At 45.4% G+C, this 20,901-nt stretch overlaps 1 protein-coding gene and 1 long non-coding RNA gene across 2 annotated transcripts in view; one reads left to right on the top strand and one right to left on the bottom strand.

Annotated features, from left to right (window-relative positions):
• Positions 1-20,901, bottom strand: part of LOC145451066 (TBC1 domain family member 1-like) — a 135,594-nt gene that overhangs the window by 57,689 nt on the left and 57,004 nt on the right. The gene's annotated exons all lie outside the window — the stretch shown is intronic.
• Positions 7,369-10,386, top strand: LOC145449984 (uncharacterized). The gene is made up of 4 exons (XR_013918395.1): positions 7,369-7,377; positions 7,468-7,570; positions 8,850-8,907; positions 10,020-10,386. It is a non-coding gene; the product is annotated as an uncharacterized LOC145449984 (long non-coding RNA).

Genomic DNA, 20,901 nt, shown 5'->3' with positions numbered 1-20,901 from the left:
CAACGGAAAAATTTCCAATTTCTCTGATCGTGTGTGTGTGTGTGTGTGTGTGTGTGTGTGTGTGTGTGTGTGTGTTTTACAAATAATTCCAGTACACCTAACTATAGGATACATTTAGTAAACATCGTGCAAATTGTTTCTTTGTGATGGTAACGACTTTCGGCGGCTTAGTTTCATGTCGGGAATTATTATTTGAGGGTTCAAAAACAATCAATACTACAAATGAACAACAATACAAAACACGTTAAGTGGATTACAGCGTAGCAAGTACTTTTTTGATATTACGAGTGTTGGATACTAGACACTTCTAGTTGAATTGGATGCATCTAACAAACATATCACAATTTACTTTTACAATAATCAAAGTCTTAGAGTGTATAACCTCGCGATATTTTACATTTAGCACGCACAATGGGGAGTTACTGAAATGATTAAGAATTGATCGCTAGCTTCGAACGGTACTCGATACTCAAAGTGATATTTTCACACTCTGTAAAGTGCATATGTTTCAATTCTCTGTCGCAAATTCCGACAGTAACGACATTGATGTTAAATCCTCACCCGTGGTTATTGTAAGTGAATCCTAAACATCGCAACAGTCGGTATGGAAATCGAACGCGTGCGTACTTTTAGATAGGTGACACTAACAAGTTTAATACACCCGTGAAATACTCTGAAACGTCGATTCGTGATTGTGTTAGCTATATTCATCTTCCATATCTGTGGACACAAAGATATCTTGACTTTGGTTACAACTCACTCGAAACGAATTGTCGCGGGTAATCTAGAAAAGCACAAGTCGAAGACGAATGATTTGATTTCAATAAACTAAAAAAAAAATTCCTTTTGTTTTGATGTTGGATTTAATACAATTTGTATGACTATACCGAATTCGAATCCGAAAGTGCAATGTTACTTTAGTAGAAAAATTGGATGACTCGCATTTTGATATTGATAGATGTGTAGAGTAATATGACTAGTTTATAAAATCTCGGTAATGTTTTTTTTTCGTCATGTCTGTGATCAACAAATATGTGATCAAGTCTTACCATTCGATATTAACTTTCGCAGTCGGTGTAATTTGTTGAAGTAACAATACCGACGAGTTCAATAATATTCCCCATCGATGCATTCGAATAATCCGTCAGCTGCAAGCGGATTTAAAACTTGATGGTGTTTCGCGGTTAACTCAAGTCAGTGGTCGTGTTTGTGTTGATTTCAGGGATGATCATGACGAGTTGCCTGGGTAGATTAGTTAATGTGGTTGTAACTACGATCGTACAGAGTTGCTGACACCCCAATATCTTTTACGCTGTAATATACGGATTTATTTGTGATAAATTAATTCTCAGTTATTGTTCAGACATTCAAATCTCGTATACTCAAAATATAATATGTCCAAGTCAAATCGTATATGCGCCGATTAGTAAATACTTTGTCTTCAGAATAGTAACAACCTTTACAATTGAATAAAAAGATAGAGCATACGAATACAACCAGGATGAATTAATTCAAATTTGTGAGTTGTAATGATATAATCAAGTAAGTGAAACTAGATTTTTAACAATTGTTAATGTTGTGAATAATTCTTTTGAGTATGGTAAGATGTTAAAATATCTCTTTGACAAACGGAAAGCAGGATTGTGAATAGAGTTGTAATGTTACATTACTTGTTTCAAAGTATAATCTTGAAATGTGGCTGGATCAAAGTTGGTAGTCATGTTTGTCAATCCTATTTCAATTCACACAATGTCAAAGTCCAAATATTTCATTCTGGATTATTTGGATTTACCTTTAGTACATCCCGCGAATGGATTTAAAGTTGGCAAATTACCAAAATGATTGAATAATATCGGGTCAGAGATAGTTGGTATTGATTCTATAAGTGTTAAAACAGCGGCGTGGAATGTGTGAATGATCCGATGAGGGTGAATGTTGGCGTCAGTAATATTCAGGTTACGTTCGATTCAACAGATCGCGTTAATAGGATTTGAGTTGGGTCGAATCAATACATTCAAATACGATTCAACTTGATTTGTGTAGTGAGTTACACTGATGACTCCCACTTTATCAAACGATATGACATCGAACAGCGTCAACACTATGCAAGTCGGAGCAACTTCAAATTTTCACGTCGGCGTCAAATTCGTCTCATCACTCAAAAGAGGTGGCGGTAGCCAATATCTCAAAGGTATATTCATCGACGGCAATAACGAAGAGATATCTTTCACGTGTTTCAATCGTGATTTGTTCGGGAACATTGAGAAAGCATTCACCAAACGAAAAAAACTCATGGTCAAATCCGGTTGGGTTCAAATTGATAAATTTACTGGAAAACCCGCTGTATTACTTGGTCGGGCTTCGTCAGTAACTCTACATGGAAAATCGAGACATACGACTGAAGAATACCCATTATTGACCTGTGAATCGGTATACGGAAATAAAGATGAATACGTCTCGATCGCCGCTACTTGTGTTTCTCGAGAGGAGAAGATGGTCAATTCTGGTGCCGGAAAGGAGTTGAAATTATACAGTTTTACATTGAAGGATGATACTGGCGAGGTGGTTTTGGATCAATGGAACAAAGCCTCGCTCGTACCCGGGAAGAAATATCAACTCACTCGTGTTAAAAACTGTGTCGGCAGCTTGAAAATCGATTCGTTAACTAGACTTGTTGAATTGAAAGAATAGTTTGCATATTTGTATACCACAATACAATATTTCATTTCACGTAAAATGTATGACCTATGTGTTTCGACAACTGGGTTAGCGCGGTGTTGTTCTACTGATCGAGGTGTGAAAATTGTGCTATCGCGATGAATCTGTGACTATGAACAGCAGACTATTTTGTAGGCGCGAAACAGTGAATAAACCGAAAATATTATTCAGGTAGCAATCAATAGCGAGGAAAGAGAGAACACGATCGGTCATTTGATACGACTAAACTACGACATCATATATCATAATTTACGATCAAACTATTTCGCACTGAATGGTCTAGTGTAATAATCGATAGTAGCGGCTGGCCGGGAAATAATTCAGCGCGCAGGTCATTCGGAATATAGGTCGCACTGCTTAATCCTCACAACAAGCCACGTTTCCGTTTGTGCGGTTATTGTTGGTGACTCGTACATATTCAACACCGCGCGAGAGATGCCTGAAAGTACGAATCATCGCCGCATCCATAAGAATAACGATATACACATTAACAAAGATTCATTCACATGACTATTTACTTGATACATATTCAACAACGCGCGAGAGATGCCTGAAAGTACGAATCACGACCGCGCCCATAAGAACACATGGCGAGTCGCCACAGATCCCGTAAGAATACATGACAGACACATTTATCGTCGTTAGCATGTCGCCGCACGTATACCAAAAAACATTAGCATGCCACCACGAGTTTCGCGTTATCATGCGACCGCACCCATAAGACGAAAACGTTAGCATGTCACCCCCGCCATAAGACGAAAACGTTAGCATGCCACCCCCGCCATAAGACGAAAACGTTAGCATGCCACCCCGCCATAAGACGAAAACGTTAGCATGCCACCCCCGGTTTTTGCGTTAGCATGCGACCCCGCCATAAGAGCCCCAGGCACCGGTTGAGCGATCTACTATACTACTATTGTATTGAGATCAATTCAATGAACGGCAAATGCCAAATTTCAGGTGGGTTTTTGAGATTGTACCTCACTTGCAATTCCTATAATGAACACATCATCGGAAAGGGCTTGCAAAGTACTTCAATAAAAACCTCTTTTCGTTTTCAACATCGTCCAGGTTAATTAGAAATAACAGTGGCAAAAATCCATTGCATTGCGCTGCCGGGCATTGTATTGAGATCAATTCAATGAACGGCAAATGCCAAATTGCAGGCGGGTTTTTGAGATTGTACCTCACTTGCAATTCCTATAATGAACACATCATCGGAAAGGGCTTGCAAAGTACTTCAATAAAAACCTCTTTTCGTTTTCAACATCGTCCAGGTTAATTAGAAATAACAGTGGCAAAAATCCATTGCATTGCGCTGCCGGGCATTGTATTGAGATCAATTCAATGAACGGCAAATGCCAAATTTCAGGCGGGTTTTTGAGATTGTACCTCACTTGCAATTCCTATAATGAACACATCATCGGAAAGGGCTTGCAAAGTACTTCAATAAAAACCCATTTTCGTTTTCAACATCGTCCAGGTTAATTAGAAATAACAGTGCCAAAAATCCATTGCATTGCGCTGCCGGGCATTGTATCGGGATCAATTCAATGAACGGCAAATGCAAAATTTCAGGCGGGTTTTTGAGATTGTACCTCACTTGCAATTCCTATAATGAACACATCATCGGAAACGGCTTGCAAAGTACTTCAATAAAAACCCATTTTCGTTTTCAACATCGGCCAGGTTAATTAGAAATAACAGTGCCAAAAATCCATTGCATTGCGCTGCCGGGCATTGTATTGAGATCAATTCAATGAACGGCAAATGCCAAATTTCAGGTGGGTTTTTGAGATTGTACCTCACTTGCAATTCCTATAATGAACACATCATCGGAAAGGGCTTGTAAAGTACTTCAATAAAAACCCATTTTCGTTTTCAACATCGTCCAGGTTAATTAGAAATAACAGTGGCAAAAATCCATTGCATTGCGCTGCCGGGCATTGTATTGAGATCAATTCAATGAACGGCAAATGCCAAATTTCAGGCGGGTTTTTGAGATTGTACCTCACTTGCAATTCCTATAATGAACACATCATCGGAAAGGGCTTGTAGGCTAAAGTACTTCAATAAAAACTCATTTTCGTTTTCAACATAGGCCAGGTTAATTAGAAATAACAGTGCCAAAAATCCATTGCATTGCGCTGCCGGGCATTGTATTGAGATCAATTCAATGAACGGCAAATGCCAAATTTCAGGTGGGCTTTTGAGATTGTACCTCACTTGCAATTCCTATAATGAACACATCATCGGAAAGGGCTTGCAAAGTACTTCAATAAAAACATGATCACAAAGATTTCGCCGAAACTTCGCCAGGACGACTCCAGTGCTGCATGGCTTAGTACTGTATTTGAGGAATTACTGTACTGGTTTTAAGCCTATATATGTGTGTTTAATCCAGTATTACCGTATACAGAATTTGTTGAATCGTTCGGTATCGAATTACTGAACAGTGTACTTATGACGGTATAACCATAGCAATTTACAACGCTACGTTGTAAATTGCTACGGTATAACTATGCGGTCTATGCCATCAGTGCCATTACTTTTACATATATTTCCACAAAACACTCTATAGTAAAATGTAAATTTAACAAATCAATTGATAATCATGAAAAACCATTATTAAACCCATCCTTAGTTACCTATAGCCGATAAAGATTTTTTTTCAATTTTTTATTTTATTTTTATTTTTTCAAAATTGGTAAATTTAACAGCTTTTTTTTCCTGGGTTTCCCACGAGAGTTGAACTTCAACATTTTAACACATGTTATAGGACACCTCGACAGACATATTGGTGAAGAAATTGTTTGGTAACAATATAGTTCACAGATTTGTGAAATATTTCATAAAATGCCCTTACTACTACTCAGTGCGACGCATTAGCCATTTTCTTCGAAATATTGGAGCATGTGTAATGGAATGTACGGCGTGTAACGGAAAATGTATCGAATATGACATGGAAAAACGTTGCTATAGCATGGAAAACAGTGGTATATTATGGACATAGTGAGGCGTGCATGGAACAATACAATTTCCTGATTTTTACCACACCATACTCTGCCCTTGTTATGTCACTGAGCTGTATCCGCTCGTTGTATCCGTTCGGTAGTTCTGATTATTACGTCACAATGAGAAAATTTCAGAGTTGAAGTTTGGTAAACCTTATATATTGACTCAGTCTGAAAGCAAAAAGTGTAATGAATCAAGTAATATAAACATATTTTTTTGTCACGATGTTGAAGTTCTGTACCTCTAGAATCCTATCTGAATGATATCGTCAAAAAATCCCGGCAGTGCCGTTCTGCATCAATGATTAACATATGTCGAAGTCTATCAGTTTGCCGCCATTTCGTGTGTTTTACGTTGACTGGTAGGTGAGAACGAGGTATCTTTCGTAATGTCAAGTTATGCTAAGAACGCCTTAGGCAACACAGCATGCTTGAACCGAACGGGGGGGATGTTAAGGAAGTTGAGCGATGAAAAGACTTGTGTCGGCTACAACAGGCGCGGTAGGCAGGCTAATGCCCGCACCAGCACCAAACTGAACCTTCCACATGGAATATAAGTAGGACTCCCATACGTCCTCGTTGAACAGGATTTGTCCTCTATTTTTAAAATGTCTTCGAAGGACGCCTAAATGTCCTCTTTTACGAGACTTTTGGTTAAAATATAGGAAATCAGCGTCCAAGTAACGGTGCGCTGTTTTATTATTAGTAAACCGACCATGACCCATCCGGGAAAAAATGAGCGATTTTTCAGAATTTGACCCCAGTATTCCAAGTCTGAAAATTTTGAAAAAGTGTACCCTTTTCAGATTCCAAAAATATGGTAACCCTGATATAAGATCCTTGAAATTTGGAAATAGAATGAAATTTAATATTTCAAACGCACTCGCTTGGATGGTGTTATCGTTGATAGGCTGTTGAAAATAACAAGCATCAAGTTTCAGGCATGTCTCAAGGAAGTGTGATGCTGTTTTCGCTCATTTACATCTTGATAAGGACTGTGAAGACTGCCGAATGACTTGACTCCAGACAATTTGTGTATATAGACTGGAGTGCAACTAGAGTGCCTAGTCATTGCTCTTGCCTCGAGACATTCAATATAACTTGATTGAAATCATGTGTGTGTTTGGATCTGGACCGAAACATTAGAAATACCGTAGGCTCAGAACTCGAGGACTCGAGTCATTGCACATGACGCGAACCAAGTCATATGACTCGAGACTCAGACGGTCAATACCGGCATTTCAATGTAACTACGAAGAAGAGTATTAAGTAACCACACTATTGAGATTTCATATTGGTATTGGGACTTGAGAATGCGACCAGAAACTGCTAAAAGTGAGGAAAATAGTATATTATCAATGCGAACCATTCGATATCACCAAACAGAGTTTTAAAAGTGGGTTTAACAAGGCTTTAACTGGAAACTGAGCAGTCATCACAACGACTTGGACTCGGACTCGAGTCATAATACAATGACTCGGACTCGACCCTCTGCTCGCTGACTTTGACTTGAACTTGACTCGGTTGTGAATTGAAAATGACTCAACTTGACTTGAGTCAAAGTATAAAAGTGAGATTGACTTGTGACTTGGTTACAGCCCTGGTAGAAACCCACGTTTCATCTGTTTGAATAAGTATGCTAAAAGTGAGAGAAATTATGAATTTGAGGCCTTCGATATGATGCCAGGGTTTCACTCGAGAGAGTTGAACCTGACTTGAACTCGAAAATGAGCAGTGTGTTTTACTATATTTTCATTGTGTTTCAGATCCTAGATCTATAGATATCCATATCCTATTCATACAAACTTTGAATTTCGCCTTAGAAGATCCATCTGAAGGTGAGCCATGCTATGAGTGGATGTTGATTGGAGCACTCGGGTTGCTCAGAAAATAACTTTTTTTCTGACTTTAGTGGCGTCTTATTGATATGTATAATTGCTATATTGGCTAGGAATGTGCTGTATATAAAATTTGGCTCCATTCCAACATGTAAGCTTAGCTGCGAAAGTAGAAAGTTCGAAATTTTTTCCAGTAGCCAGTAAATTTGAATAAAATTTTTTTCAACAGCCCGATTGAACATGTGGCGAAGAAAGTAATAATAAGATTAGTACAGATAGGACGGCTGGGTGGAATAAGTCAAGTTAAGTAGCAAAAGTCAAGGTTTTAGAATAATGAGAAAAATCTAAGTCCAGCCTACACCTTTTATCACTTGACACGCTTCAATATATCAAATCATTTAGGCGTACCGGTAAGAATTTTTGCGGCAGTCACAAATTCTGATAAGGTATCCTTGTTCTCACGGGCATTTTGCAACTGCACCTGTCTCAGTGTCGGGAAGACTCGAGTCACCTTTTTTGTATGACTTGACTTGGCTCGAGTCACTTTAGAAAAATGACTTGACTTGACTCGACGCTTCAGAAATGCAGATTGACTCGTGACTTGAAGCAAAACTTACGAGTCAATTTCAAGTCATCAAGTAATCGATGAATTAAACTACAAAGACAATGATATGCAGCTTACATGGAAAATATAATAGATGTCTTCAGGCTCAAGAGAAACCCTAATCGCAGTATAATAATATGAAGCGAATCCCAACGTCCGGGTTTACAGTTAAATCTTTTGCATTCCGCATATCCAGGGTTGATGCCGATATATCACTAAAACGAAGGAAGCATAAAAGTATGTCAACTTCTATCATCGTTAGCCACTGTTTTATCGGCTTATAACTGTATTTAGCCGCCCATATTGCCAATTCCATCGTTTGCAAATAAATGGTGCTAGAATAGAACCCTGGCTATGATATGTGTAATATAATATTGTGTACGTACGCTGGTTAATGAAGTATTCAAATGAAAAATAGGAGCATAGATTTTGAGGTATTTTTAGATTGAGGAATTTTGGTGCGGCTCGCGAGCGATCTGAAGTGTTGAATCCGGCCCGCGACGTCACTTGAGTTTGACACCCCTGGTATAGCGTGAACCAAATTGAAATCCCTATCACCTTTGGAAATATAGAATTCATTGTGGCGAATTACGACATGTCGTCACGTCAATTCATGGAGTCCCACACATGCGTAAAGGGAGAGTGATGTATTTTTAACACGTTTTCATCTTTAAGATGTCTCGCGGCGGATGGCTCGACAAATGGCTCGACAAATGGGAAAATATTGCAATAAGTGAGTGCTGTCGCGGTGCCCATTTCTCTCTGTGTCGACTTCCGATGAAGCACCGGTGCTTTATCTAAATTTGCCCACTCGAGCTCTATTCTTTTTCGTCAAATGCTTAGCAGTGCAAAGAAAATTCCAAATTGCTTTATCGCACTTAGGTCACTGTTTCTTAATGTTTTTCACACTCGCGCCCCTGAGTTTTCAATAATATTTCTCGTACCCCCTGCCCCGTTCATATTAAGACAACTTCTGATGTTGCCTATAGTAAAATCAAAAAGACCACAGCCGTCAAATCGCTCATGGTGCTAAGAAAATTTGCGAGTTGTATAAATCTGCTAAAAAATATTCCACTTTGTCTTAGTTTGTGAAACAATATTAGGCCCTAGTTAGCGCGAGAGGTGGTCAGTAACGAAGTACTTCTACTTTTTCGAAATACTCAAGCCGTTTTCCACTACTTGTGGTACTTACCCAAATAAATCTGATTTCCGCTACCTTCATAAAAGTTTGTGCTCCACTTCCTTCTCGCTGTTTTCAGTTTGTCTAGTGGAAGTGATGTAATCCTCCAATCAGAAAGATAGCCTGATGAATTTTGGGGCTGTTTTCGCGGAGTACCAACATTTAATTTTAAGTTATAAGTCAAGACTGGAATTTTTGTCGTGCTTTGCGCATGGTAGGCCTACATGTCGAAAATTGATGCCTGCTGGGATGGATCAATATGAATCAGGCTTTCCACACCTACCGCATAGCTCAATTTGCAGCTTTTGACAGTCTATGTGAACAAATTGCGATCGTTTTTCACAACTATTTACTTGAGTAGATTTAAGGTCAGCTGATTCTACTTCAAATAGTTTTAGGTGGCTTTTGAAATAAGTACTGCTAATCGCACTTGAGTAGATTTTTGCATCGCTACTTGTACTTGAGTAGCTTTATTGACTATTTGGACCACCTCTGGTTAGCGCACAGGACCCATTCCACCCACAATGCAGCTCCTAAACAATGATTTGGTGCTTCGTACCGCAAGGCGTCCACGGATTCCCGGTGAAACATCCCTTCTGACTGACCGAAGATTGTATGAATGGAAATCCAGATTGCTCGTTTTTAATTGAATATTTGCTCTTCAGATACCCCATCCGACTCCGAAGTTTGGGTTGATCCAGACGAAGGAAGGTTAGTAGCATTTGCTTCGTCGAGTAGATATACATTATACAGTACATGTCATTATAAGATAGCTCTACCAAATCAATGAACTCTTTTTAAACTAAATTATCTCGTGAAGGCAATTCCAATTGATAATAAGTTATGTTGCTCCATCATAAGATCAATCAATACACGCTTTTGACATCCTACCCACTGCTTCAGTGCTTAATTGTACCTATAAAATCAGTAATTTGCTTGTAACTTTTTTCTGTTCATTTTTAAGAGTAAGTTCTATGGAAGTGAGATAGAAACATGTTGCTTCTGCGTCTTTTAAGCCCAAAACTGACTTTCTAGTGTAGCCTAAGCGGTTATCAAGTTATTATGAAATTAGCTATTTTCGGTTCGTTTGGTGAAATTAGACCACCACTAGAGGGTGTAAGAACCCAAAATGATGGTAGAATTTATTTCTTTGCTATTTGGCAACACATGTCAAGACCCTTTGTTGAAATTCAATAATTATCATTTTACACTCCACCCTAATCTCCAATTCTCTTGCCTGAAGGTCTGTTAACAAAAAGAGAATGCATTCTAAAATATGAGCTAGTGAAGTATTCCTTATCTTGTCATCTAGGATTGAAATATGTCGTGTCATGACTAGAGCCCCCCTCTCCCGATTTTTCATGCCATAGCCTTACAATGGTTATAAAGCTGAAGGTTTTGAAGTGTGATGGATAACAGGCACTATATTCTTTGTGGTCGCATAAAAGGTATATATTTGAACTTTGACATGCTGCATTATATTATAACGTCATAATGGTTTAATTACATGACTTGACATGAAGCATATTACGTGACTTAGAATCAAATCACTCAGGTACTCGATTTTGCCCAGCCCTAATCGGCGTAAAAATATGATATCGGTCGGACTCAAGTCTTGTCTTATGACGTCGATAACACCTGTAGTCATTGTACTCAATTGTTTTCAAGCTGTGGCATATTCGATTTTTCCATTCAAATTGAATTTAAAAATAAGTCTGATGTTTGGACAAGCTGTACGCTTCTAACCGGTTCAGTTTTGAACTGCTTACAATAAACAAGACTTATGTCTTTTCCACTGCAGATCAACGAACCCGCCAGATCTGGATAACTTGTACGACCAGGTCGTGGGTGACCTTTTCGGGGGTATGGGCATGGTGGTGGAACCTCAGCAGCGTACACAGCCATCTTCGCTGCCCGCAGAGTCAATACCGTGGCCTGCAGAGACAATTCCGTTGCCTTCAGAGCAGTCATGACTCGACTCGAGTCAGACTCGAGTCACTATTTTTTTGTGACTCGACTTGAGTCGAGTCATTTTCTTGAAATGAAAAAATGACTCGACTCGACTCGATGTAATATTTGGATTGACTCGACTTGCACTCGAGTCATTACGCATGTCTTGACCCAAGTCATTTACTCGGCTTATTTTATATGACTTGAAGATGAAGAAATTAGCGAATCGTAATGGCTAGATTAACGCATCTGTCGAATTCGGCCGACATCGCTATTTGTCGCCACTGCTTTCGTTGCACTCGACTGATATCAGATATGCCGCCGTAAAAACAGCAGACGATGGTACATATAGTAGCAACGCATTGTACAAAATCATCCTGTGATGAAGAGGTAATAGATCCTCCGCAATCAAAGTACTCAAGACATTTCAATTATACAAGCAAACAATCGCAGCAAAGTTCAATTAGAGCCGATGAAATGACTCAGATGGTCAAGTACTTGTAAGAGACTGATAAGCTCATGCGATGATTCTTTGCATTTTTGGGCGACTATAAAGAATGAGTACCCATACCCAATGCTCTTCAATGTGGTTCAAAAATGCTTGTCAGTTCCTGTATCTAGTGCACCAGTGGAAAGTGTATTCAGTAGATGTGGATTTATTCTAAGGCCATGCCGCTATAACATATATGAGGATCTCCTTTCCACTTTAGTATTTTTGAAGTGTAAAACTCATTGATTTGATCTGCTGTCTATGAAAACACACAATACCCACCGCCATTTGGCGTTTTGTTAGGTATGTGCATTGTGCACGTGAGTAATAATGAATGGCTAATGTTGTGTGATGTTTGTACAATAGGGCTGTTCAAAAATAACTTCTTTTTTATTTTACTGGGTGGCTACTTGATAAAATTGTTATTTTGCGTAAAAAGAACACTGAATCTGGCTTAATTTTAAAAAGCTGAATGATGATATGAGAGGAGAAAATTTAAATTTGAAAATAAATGGGGTGTTTTTAGTGAGAAATTCTTGCATATGACTTAATTACATAGGCTATAGCAAGCCAACTATTTTATCCTATCCAAAATATTCCACTCTTAATAAATTCTCTTTTGCTAGTTGGAGTTGAGCCCAATTTGCTATGATTCATATTTTACACAATATAACAATTTCATGAGGTAGCCGGTAAAATTCGAAAATCTCTATTTGTAATTAATCCAAAATTTTCCTGATAGTAGTGATGCTCCGGCGGCTATTTTGGGAGCTGAGCAGGAAAGCTGACCTTTTTTTAGTCATCCATCTGATAATGTGAAAGAAAAACTGTACCTCAATATAAACATGCATCTGTTGATTATCTATCAGCTGGTATCTAGACGTGAATTCGTTGGTTCTATATCAGCTATAAGCTAATTCAGGATTGAAAACATAAGTTGAACATGACTTCAATGCTGTGACTTGGACTCGGACTCGAGTCATAACACTATGACTCGGACTTGACCCTTCAAACGGTGACTTGGACTCGGACTCGACTCGGTGATGAATTGAGAATGACTCGACTTGACTCGAGTCAATACCACAAAAGTAAGATTGACTCGTGACTCGGAACCTTGTGACTTGGTTACAACCCTGCTGCAGAGCCTATTACGCGGCCTGCAGAGACAATTTCGCTGCCTGCAGAGCCTATTACGAGGCCTGCAGAGACAATTTCGCTGCCTGCAGAGCCTATTACGCGGCCTGCAGAGACAATTTCGCTGCCTGCAGAGCCTATTACGCGGCCTGCAGAGACAATTTCGCTGCCTGCAGAGCCTATTACGCGGCCTGCAGAGACAATTTCGCTGCCTGCAGAGCATATTACGGGCCTGCAGAGACAATTTCGCGGCCTGCAGAGCATATAACGCGGCCTGCAGAGAATATTACGCGGCCTGCAGAGACAATTTCGCTGCCTGCAGAGCATATTACGCGGCCTGCAGAGCATATTACGCGGCCTGCAGAGCATATTACGCGGCCTGCAGAGCATATTACGCGGCCTGCAGAGCATATTACGCGGCCTGCAGAGCATATTACGCGGCCTGCAGAGCATATTACGCGGCCTGCAGAGCATATTACGCGGCCTGCAGAGACAATTTCGCTGCCTGCAGAGCATATTACGCGGCCTGCAGAGCATATAACGCGGCCTGCAGAGACAATTTCGCTGCCTGCAGAGCATACGACGCGGCCTGCAGAGCATATTACGCGGCCTGCAGAACATATTACGCGGCCTGCAGAGCATATAACGCGGCCTGCAGAGACAATTTCGCTGCCTGCAGAGCATATTACGCGGCCTGCAGAGCATATTACGCGGCCTGCAGAGCATATTACGCGGCCTGCAGAGCATATTACGCGGCCTGCAGAGCATATTACGCGGCCTGCAGAGCATATTACGCGGCCTGCAGAGCATATTACGCGACCTGCAGAGCATATTACGCGGCCTGCAGAGACAATTTCGCTGCCTGCAGAGCATATTACGCGGCCTGCAGAGCATATTACACGGCCTGCAGAGCATATTACGCGGCCTGCAGAGCATATTACGCGGCCTGCAGAGCATATTACGCGGCCTGCAGAGCATATAACTCGGCCTGCAGAGACAATTTCGCTGCCTGCAGAGCATATTACGCGGCCTGCAGAGCATATTATGCGACCTGCAGAGCATATTACGCGGCCTGCAGAGACAATTTCGCTGCCTGCAGAGCATATTACGCGGCCTGCAGAGCATATTACGCGGCCTGCAGAGCATATTACGCGGCCTGCAGAGCATATTACGCGGCCTGCAGAGCATATAACTCGGCCTGCAGAGACAATTTCGCTGCCTGCAGAGCATATTACGCGGCCTGCAGAGCATATTACGCGGCCTGCAGAGCATATTACGCTGCCTGCAGAGCATATTACGCGGCCTGCAGAGACAATTTCGCGGCCTGCAGAGCATATTACGCGGCCTGCAGAGCATATTACGCGGCCTGCAGAGCATATTACGCGGCCTGCAGAGCATATTACGCGGCCTGCAGAGCATATTACGCGGCCTGCAGAGCATATTACGCGGCCTGCAGAGACAATTTCGCTGCCTGCAGACTGCAGAGCATATAACGCGGCCTGCAGAGACAATTTCGCTGCCTGCAGAGCATACGACGCGGCCTGCAGAGCATATTACGCGGCCTGCAGAGCATATTACGCGGCCTGCAGAGACAATTTCGCTGCCTGCAGAGCATATAACGCGGCCTGCAGAGCATATTACGCGGCCTGCAGAGCATATTACGCGGCCTGCAGAGCATATTACGCGGCCTGCAGAGACAATTTCGCTGCCTGCAGAGCATATTACGCGGCCTGCAGAGACAATTTCGCTGCCTGCAGAGCATATGACGCGGCCTGCAGAGCATATTACGCGGCCTGCAGAGCATATTACGCGGCCTGCAGAGCATATTACGCGGCCTGCAGAGCATATAACGCGGCCTGCAGAGACAATTTCGCTGCCTGCAGAGCATACGACGCGGCCTGCAGAGTATATTACGCGGCCTGCAGAGCATATTACGCGGCCTGCAGAGACAATTTCGCTGCCTGCAGAGCATATAACGCGGCCTGCAGAGCATATTACGCGTCCTGCAGAGCATATTACGCGGCCTGCAGAGCATATTACGCGACCTGCAGAGCATATTACGCGGCCTGCAGAGACAATTTCGCTGCCTGCAGAGCATATAACGCGGCCTGCAGAGACAATTTCGCTGCCTGCAGAGCATACGACGCGGCCTGCAGAGCATATTACGCGGCCTGCAGAGCATATTACGCGGCCTGCAGAGCATATTACGCGGCCTGCAGAGACAATTTCGCTGCCTGCAGAGCATATTACGCGGCCTGCAGAGCATATTACGCGACCTGCAGAGCATATTACGCGGCCTGCAGAGACAATTTCGCTGCCTGCAGAGCATATTACGCGACCTGCAGAGCATATTACGCGGCCTGCAGAGACAATTTCGCTGCCTGCAGAGCATATTACGCGGCCTGCAGAGCATATTACGCGGCCTGCAGAGCATATTACGCGGCCTGCAGAGCATATAACGCGGCCTGCAGAGACAATTTCGCAGCCTGCAGAGCATATTACGCGGCCTGCAGAGCATATTACGCTGCCTGCAGAGCATATTACGCGGCCTGCAGAGACAATTTCGCGGCCTGCAGAGCATATTACGCGACCTGCAGAGCATATTACGCGGCCTGCAGAGACAATTTCGCTGCCTGCAGAGCATATTACGCGGCCTGCAGAGCATATTACGCGGCCTGCAGAGCATATAACGCGGCCTGCAGAGACAATTTCGCAGCCTGCAGAGCATATTACGCGGCCTGCAGAGCATATTACGCTGCCTGCAGAGCATATTACGCGGCCTGCAGAGACAATTTCGCTGCCTGCAGAGCATATTACGCGGCCTGCAGAGACAATTTCGCGGCCTGCAGAGCATATTACGCGACCTGCAGAGCATATTACGCGGCCTGCAGAGCATATTACGCGGCCTGCAGAGCATATTACGCGGCCTGCAGAGCATATTACGCGGCCTGCAGAGCATATTACGCGGCCTGCAGAGACAATTTCGCTGCCTGCAGAGCATATAACGCGGCCTGCAGAGACAATTTCGCTGCCTGCAGAGCATACGACGCGGCCTGCAGAGCATATTACGCGGCCTGCAGAGACAATTTCGCTGCCTACAGAGCATACGACGCGGCCTGCAGAGCATATTACGCGGCCTGCAGAGCATATTACGCGGCCTGCAGAGCATATTACGCGGCCTGAAGAGCATATTACGCGGCCTGCAGAGCATATTACGCGGCCTGCAGAGCATATTACGCGGCCTGCAGAGACAATTTCGCTGCCTGCAGAGCATATTACGCGGCCTGCAGAGCATATTACGCGTCCTGCAGAGCATATTACGCGGCCTGCAGAGCATATTACGCGGCCTGCAGAGCATATTACGCGGCCTGCAGAGACAATTTCGCTGCCTGCAGAGCATATAACGCGGCCTGCAGACACAATTTCGCTGCCTGCAGAGCATACGACGCGGCCTGCAGAGCATATTACGCGGCCTGCAGAGCTTATTACGCGGCCTGCAGAGACAATTTCGCTGCCTGCAGAGCATATTACGCGGCCTGCAGAGCATATTACGCGTCCTGCAGAGCATATTACGCGGCCTGCAGAGCATATTACGCGGCCTGCAGAGCATATTACGCGGCCTGCAGAGCATATTACGCGGCCTGCAGAGACAATTTCGCTGCCTGCAGAGCATATAACGCGGCCTGCAGAGACAATTTCGCTGCCTGCAGAGCATACGACGCGGCCTGCAGAGCATATTACGCGGCCTGCAGAGCATATTACGCGGCCTGCAGAGCATATAACGCGGCCTGCAGAGACAATTTCGCAGCCTGCAGAGCATATTACGCGGCCTGCAGAGCATATTACGCTGCCTGCAGAGCATATTACGCGGCCTGCAGAGACAATTTCGCTGCCTGCAGAGCATATTACGCGGCCTGCAGAGACAATTTCGCGGCCTGCAGAGCATATTACGCGACCTGCAGAGCATATTACGCGGCCTGCAGAGCATATTACGCGGCCTGCAGAGCATATTACGCGGCCCGCAGAGCATATTACGCGGCCTGCAGAGCATATTACGCGGCCTGCAGAGCATATTACGCGGCCTGCAGAGACAATTTCGCTGCCTGCAGAGCATATAACGCGGCCTGCAGAGACAATTTCGCTGCCTGCAGAGCATACGACGCGGCCTGCAGAGCATATTACGCGGCCTGCAGAGACAATTTCGCTGCCTACAGAGCATACGACGCGGCCTGCAGAGCATATTACGCGGCCTGCAGAGCATATTACGCGGCCTGCAGAGCATATTACGCGGCCTGAAGAGCATATTACGCGGCCTGCAGAGCATATTACGCGGCCTGCAGAGACAATTTCGCTGCCTGCAGAGCATATTACGCGGCCTGCAGAGCATATTACGCGGCCTGCAGAGCATATAACGCGGCCTGCAGAGACAATTTCGCAGCCTGCAGAGCATATTACGCGGCCTGCAGAGACAATTTCGCTGCCTGCAGAGCATATTACGCGGCCTGCAGAGACAATTTCGCGGCCTGCAGAGCATATTACGCGACCTGCAGAGCATATTACGCGGCCTGCAGAGCATATTACGCGGCCTGCAGAGCATATTACGCGGCCTGCAGAGCATATTACGCGGCCTGCAGAGCATATTACGCGGCCTGCAGAGACAATTTCGCTGCCTGCAGAGCATATAACGCGGCCTGCAGAGACAATTTCGCTGCCTGCAGAGCATACGACGCGGCCTGCAGAGCATATTACGCGGCCTGCAGAGACAATTTCGCTGCCTACAGAGCATACGACGCGGCCTGCAGAGCATATTACGCGGCCTGCAGAGCATATTACGCGGCCTGCAGAGCATATTACGCGGCCTGAAGAGCATATTACGCGGCCTGCAGAGCATATTACGCGGCCTGCAGAGCATATTACGCGGCCTGCAGAGACAATTTCGCTGCCTGCAGAGCATATTACGCGGCCTGCAGAGCATATTACGCGTCCTGCAGAGCATATTACGCGGCCTGCAGAGCATATTACGCGGCCTGCAGAGACAATTTCGCTGCCTGCAGAGCATATAACGCGGCCTGCAGACACAATTTCGCTGCCTGCAGAGCATACGACGCGGCCTGCAGAGCATATTACGCGGCCTGCAGAGCTTATTACGCGGCCTGCAGAGACAATTTCGCTGCCTGCAGAGCATATTACGCGGCCTGCAGAGCATATTACGCGTCCTGCAGAGCATATTACGCGGCCTTCAGAGCATATTACGCGGCCTGCAGAGCATATTACGCGGCCTGCAGAGCATATTACGCGGCCTGCAGAGACAATTTCGCTGCCTGCAGAGCATATAACGCGGCCTGCAGAGACAATTTCGCTGCCTGCAGAGCATACGACGCGGCCTGCAGAGCATATTACGCGGCCTGCAGAGCATATTACGCGGCCTGCAGAGCATATAACGCGGCCTGCAGAGACAATTTCGCAGCCTGCAGAGCATATTACGCGGCCTGCAGAGCATATTACGCTGCCTGCAGAGCATATTACGCGGCCTGCAGAGACAATTTCGCTGCCTGCAGAGCATATTACGCGGCCTGCAGAGACAATTTCGCGGCCTGCAGAGCATATTACGCGACCTGCAGAGCATATTACGCGGCCTGCAGAGCATATTACGCGGCCTGCAGAGCATATTACGCGGCCCGCAGAGCATATTACGCGGCCTGCAGAGCATATTACGCGGCCTGCAGAGCATATTACGCGGCCTGCAGAGACAATTTCGCTGCCTGCAGAGCATATAACGCGGCCTGCAGAGACAATTTCGCTGCCTGCAGAGCATACGACGCGGCCTGCAGAGCATATTACGCGGCCTGCAGAGACAATTTCGCTGCCTACAGAGCATACGACGCGGCCTGCAGAGCATATTACGCGGCCTGCAGAGCATATTACGCGGCCTGCAGAGCATATTACGCGGCCTGAAGAGCATATTACGCGGCCTGCAGAGCATATTACGCGGCCTGCAGAGCATATTACGCGGCCTGCAGAAACAATTTCGCTGCCTGCAGAGCATATTACGCGGCCTGCAGAGCATATTACGCGTCCTGCAGAGCATATTACGCGGCCTGCAGAGCATATTACGCGGCCTGCAGAGCATATTACGCGGCCTCCAGAGACAATTTCGCTGCCTGCAGAGCATATAACGCGGCCTGCAGACACAATTTCGCTGCCTGCAGAGCATACGACGCGGCCTGCAGAGCATATTACGCGGCCTGCAGAGCTTATTACGCGGCCTGCAGAGACAATTTCGCTGCCTGCAGAGCATATTACGCGGCCTGCAGAGCATATTACGCGTCCTGCAGAGCATATTACGCGGCCTGCAGAGCATATTACGCGGCCTGCAGAGCATATTACGCGGCCTGCAGAGCATATTACGCGGCCTGCAGAGACAATTTCGCTGCCTGCAGAGCATATAACGCGGCCTGCAGAGACAATTTCGCTGCCTGCAGAGCATACGACGCGGCCTGCAGAGCATATTACGCGGCCTGCAGAGACAATTTAGCTGCCTGCAGAGCATATTACGCGGCCTGCAGAGACAATTTCGCTGCCTGCAGAGCATATAACGCGGCCTGCAGAGACAATTTCGCTGCCTACAGAGCATACGACGCGGCCTGCAGAGCATATTACGCGGCCTGCAGAGCATATTACGCGGCCTGCAGAGCATATTACGCGGCCTGAAGAGCATATTACGCGGCCTGCAGAGCATATTACGCGGCCTGCAGAGCATATTACGCGGCCTGCAGAGACAATTTCGCTGCCTGCAGAGCATATTACGCGGCCTGCAGAGCATATTACGCGTCCTGCAGAGCATATTACGCGGCCTGCAGAGACAATTTCGCTGCCTGCAGAGCATATTACGCGGCCTGCAGAGCATATTACGCGGCCTGCAGAGCATATTACGCGGCCTGCAGAGCATATTACGCGGCCTGCAGAGACAATTTAGCTGCCTGCAGAGCATATTACGCGGCCTGCAGAGACAATTTCGCTGCCTGCAGAGCATATAACGCGGCCTGCAGAGACAATTTCGCTGCCTACAGAGCATACGACGCGGCCTGCAGAGCATATTACGCGGCCTGCAGAGCATATTACGCGGCCTGCAGAGCATATTACGCGGCCTGAAGAGCATATTACGCGGCCTGCAGAGCATATTACGCGGCCTGCAGAGCATATTACGCGGCCTGCAGAGACAATTTCGCTGCCTGCAGAGCATATTACGCGGCCTGCAGAGCATATTACGCGTCCTGCAGAGCATATTACGCGGCCTGCAGAGCATATTACGCGGCCTGCAGAGCATATTACGCGGCCTGCAGAGACAATTTCGCTGCCTGCAGAGCATATAACGCGGCCTGCAGACACAATTTCGCTGCCTGCAGAGCATACGACGCGGCCTGCAGAGCATATTACGCGGCCTGCAGAGCATATTACGCGGCCTGCAGAGACAATTTCGCTGCCTGCAGAGCATATTACGCGGCCTGCAGAGCATATTACGCGTCCTGCAGAGCATATTACGCGGCCTGCAGAGCATATTACGCGGCCTGCAGAGCATATTACGCGGCCTGCAGAGCATATTACGCGGCCTGCAGAGACAATTTCGCTGCCTGCAGAGCATATAACGCGGCCTGCAGAGACAATTTCGCTGCCTGCAGAGCATACGACGCGGCCTGCAGAGCATATTACGCGGCCTGCAGAGACAATTTAGCTGCCTGCAGAGCATATTACGCGGCCTGCAGAGACAATTTCGCTGCCTGCAGAGCATATAACGCGGCCTGCAGAGACAATTTCGCTGCCTACAGAGCATACGACGCGGCCTGCAGAGCATATTACGCGGCCTGCAGAGCATATTACGCGGCCTGCAGAGCATATTACGCGGCCTGAAGAGCATATTACGCGGCCTGCAGAGCATATTACGCGGCCTGCAGAGCATATTACGCGGCCTGCAG

This window comes from Botryllus schlosseri, chromosome 11 (genome assembly GCF_051294905.1).
Source record: "Botryllus schlosseri isolate E-star chromosome 11, Bs_hap1, whole genome shotgun sequence".
NCBI lineage: Eukaryota > Metazoa > Chordata > Ascidiacea > Stolidobranchia > Styelidae > Botryllus > Botryllus schlosseri.
This window is presented reverse-complemented; position numbering and strand designations above follow the sequence as displayed.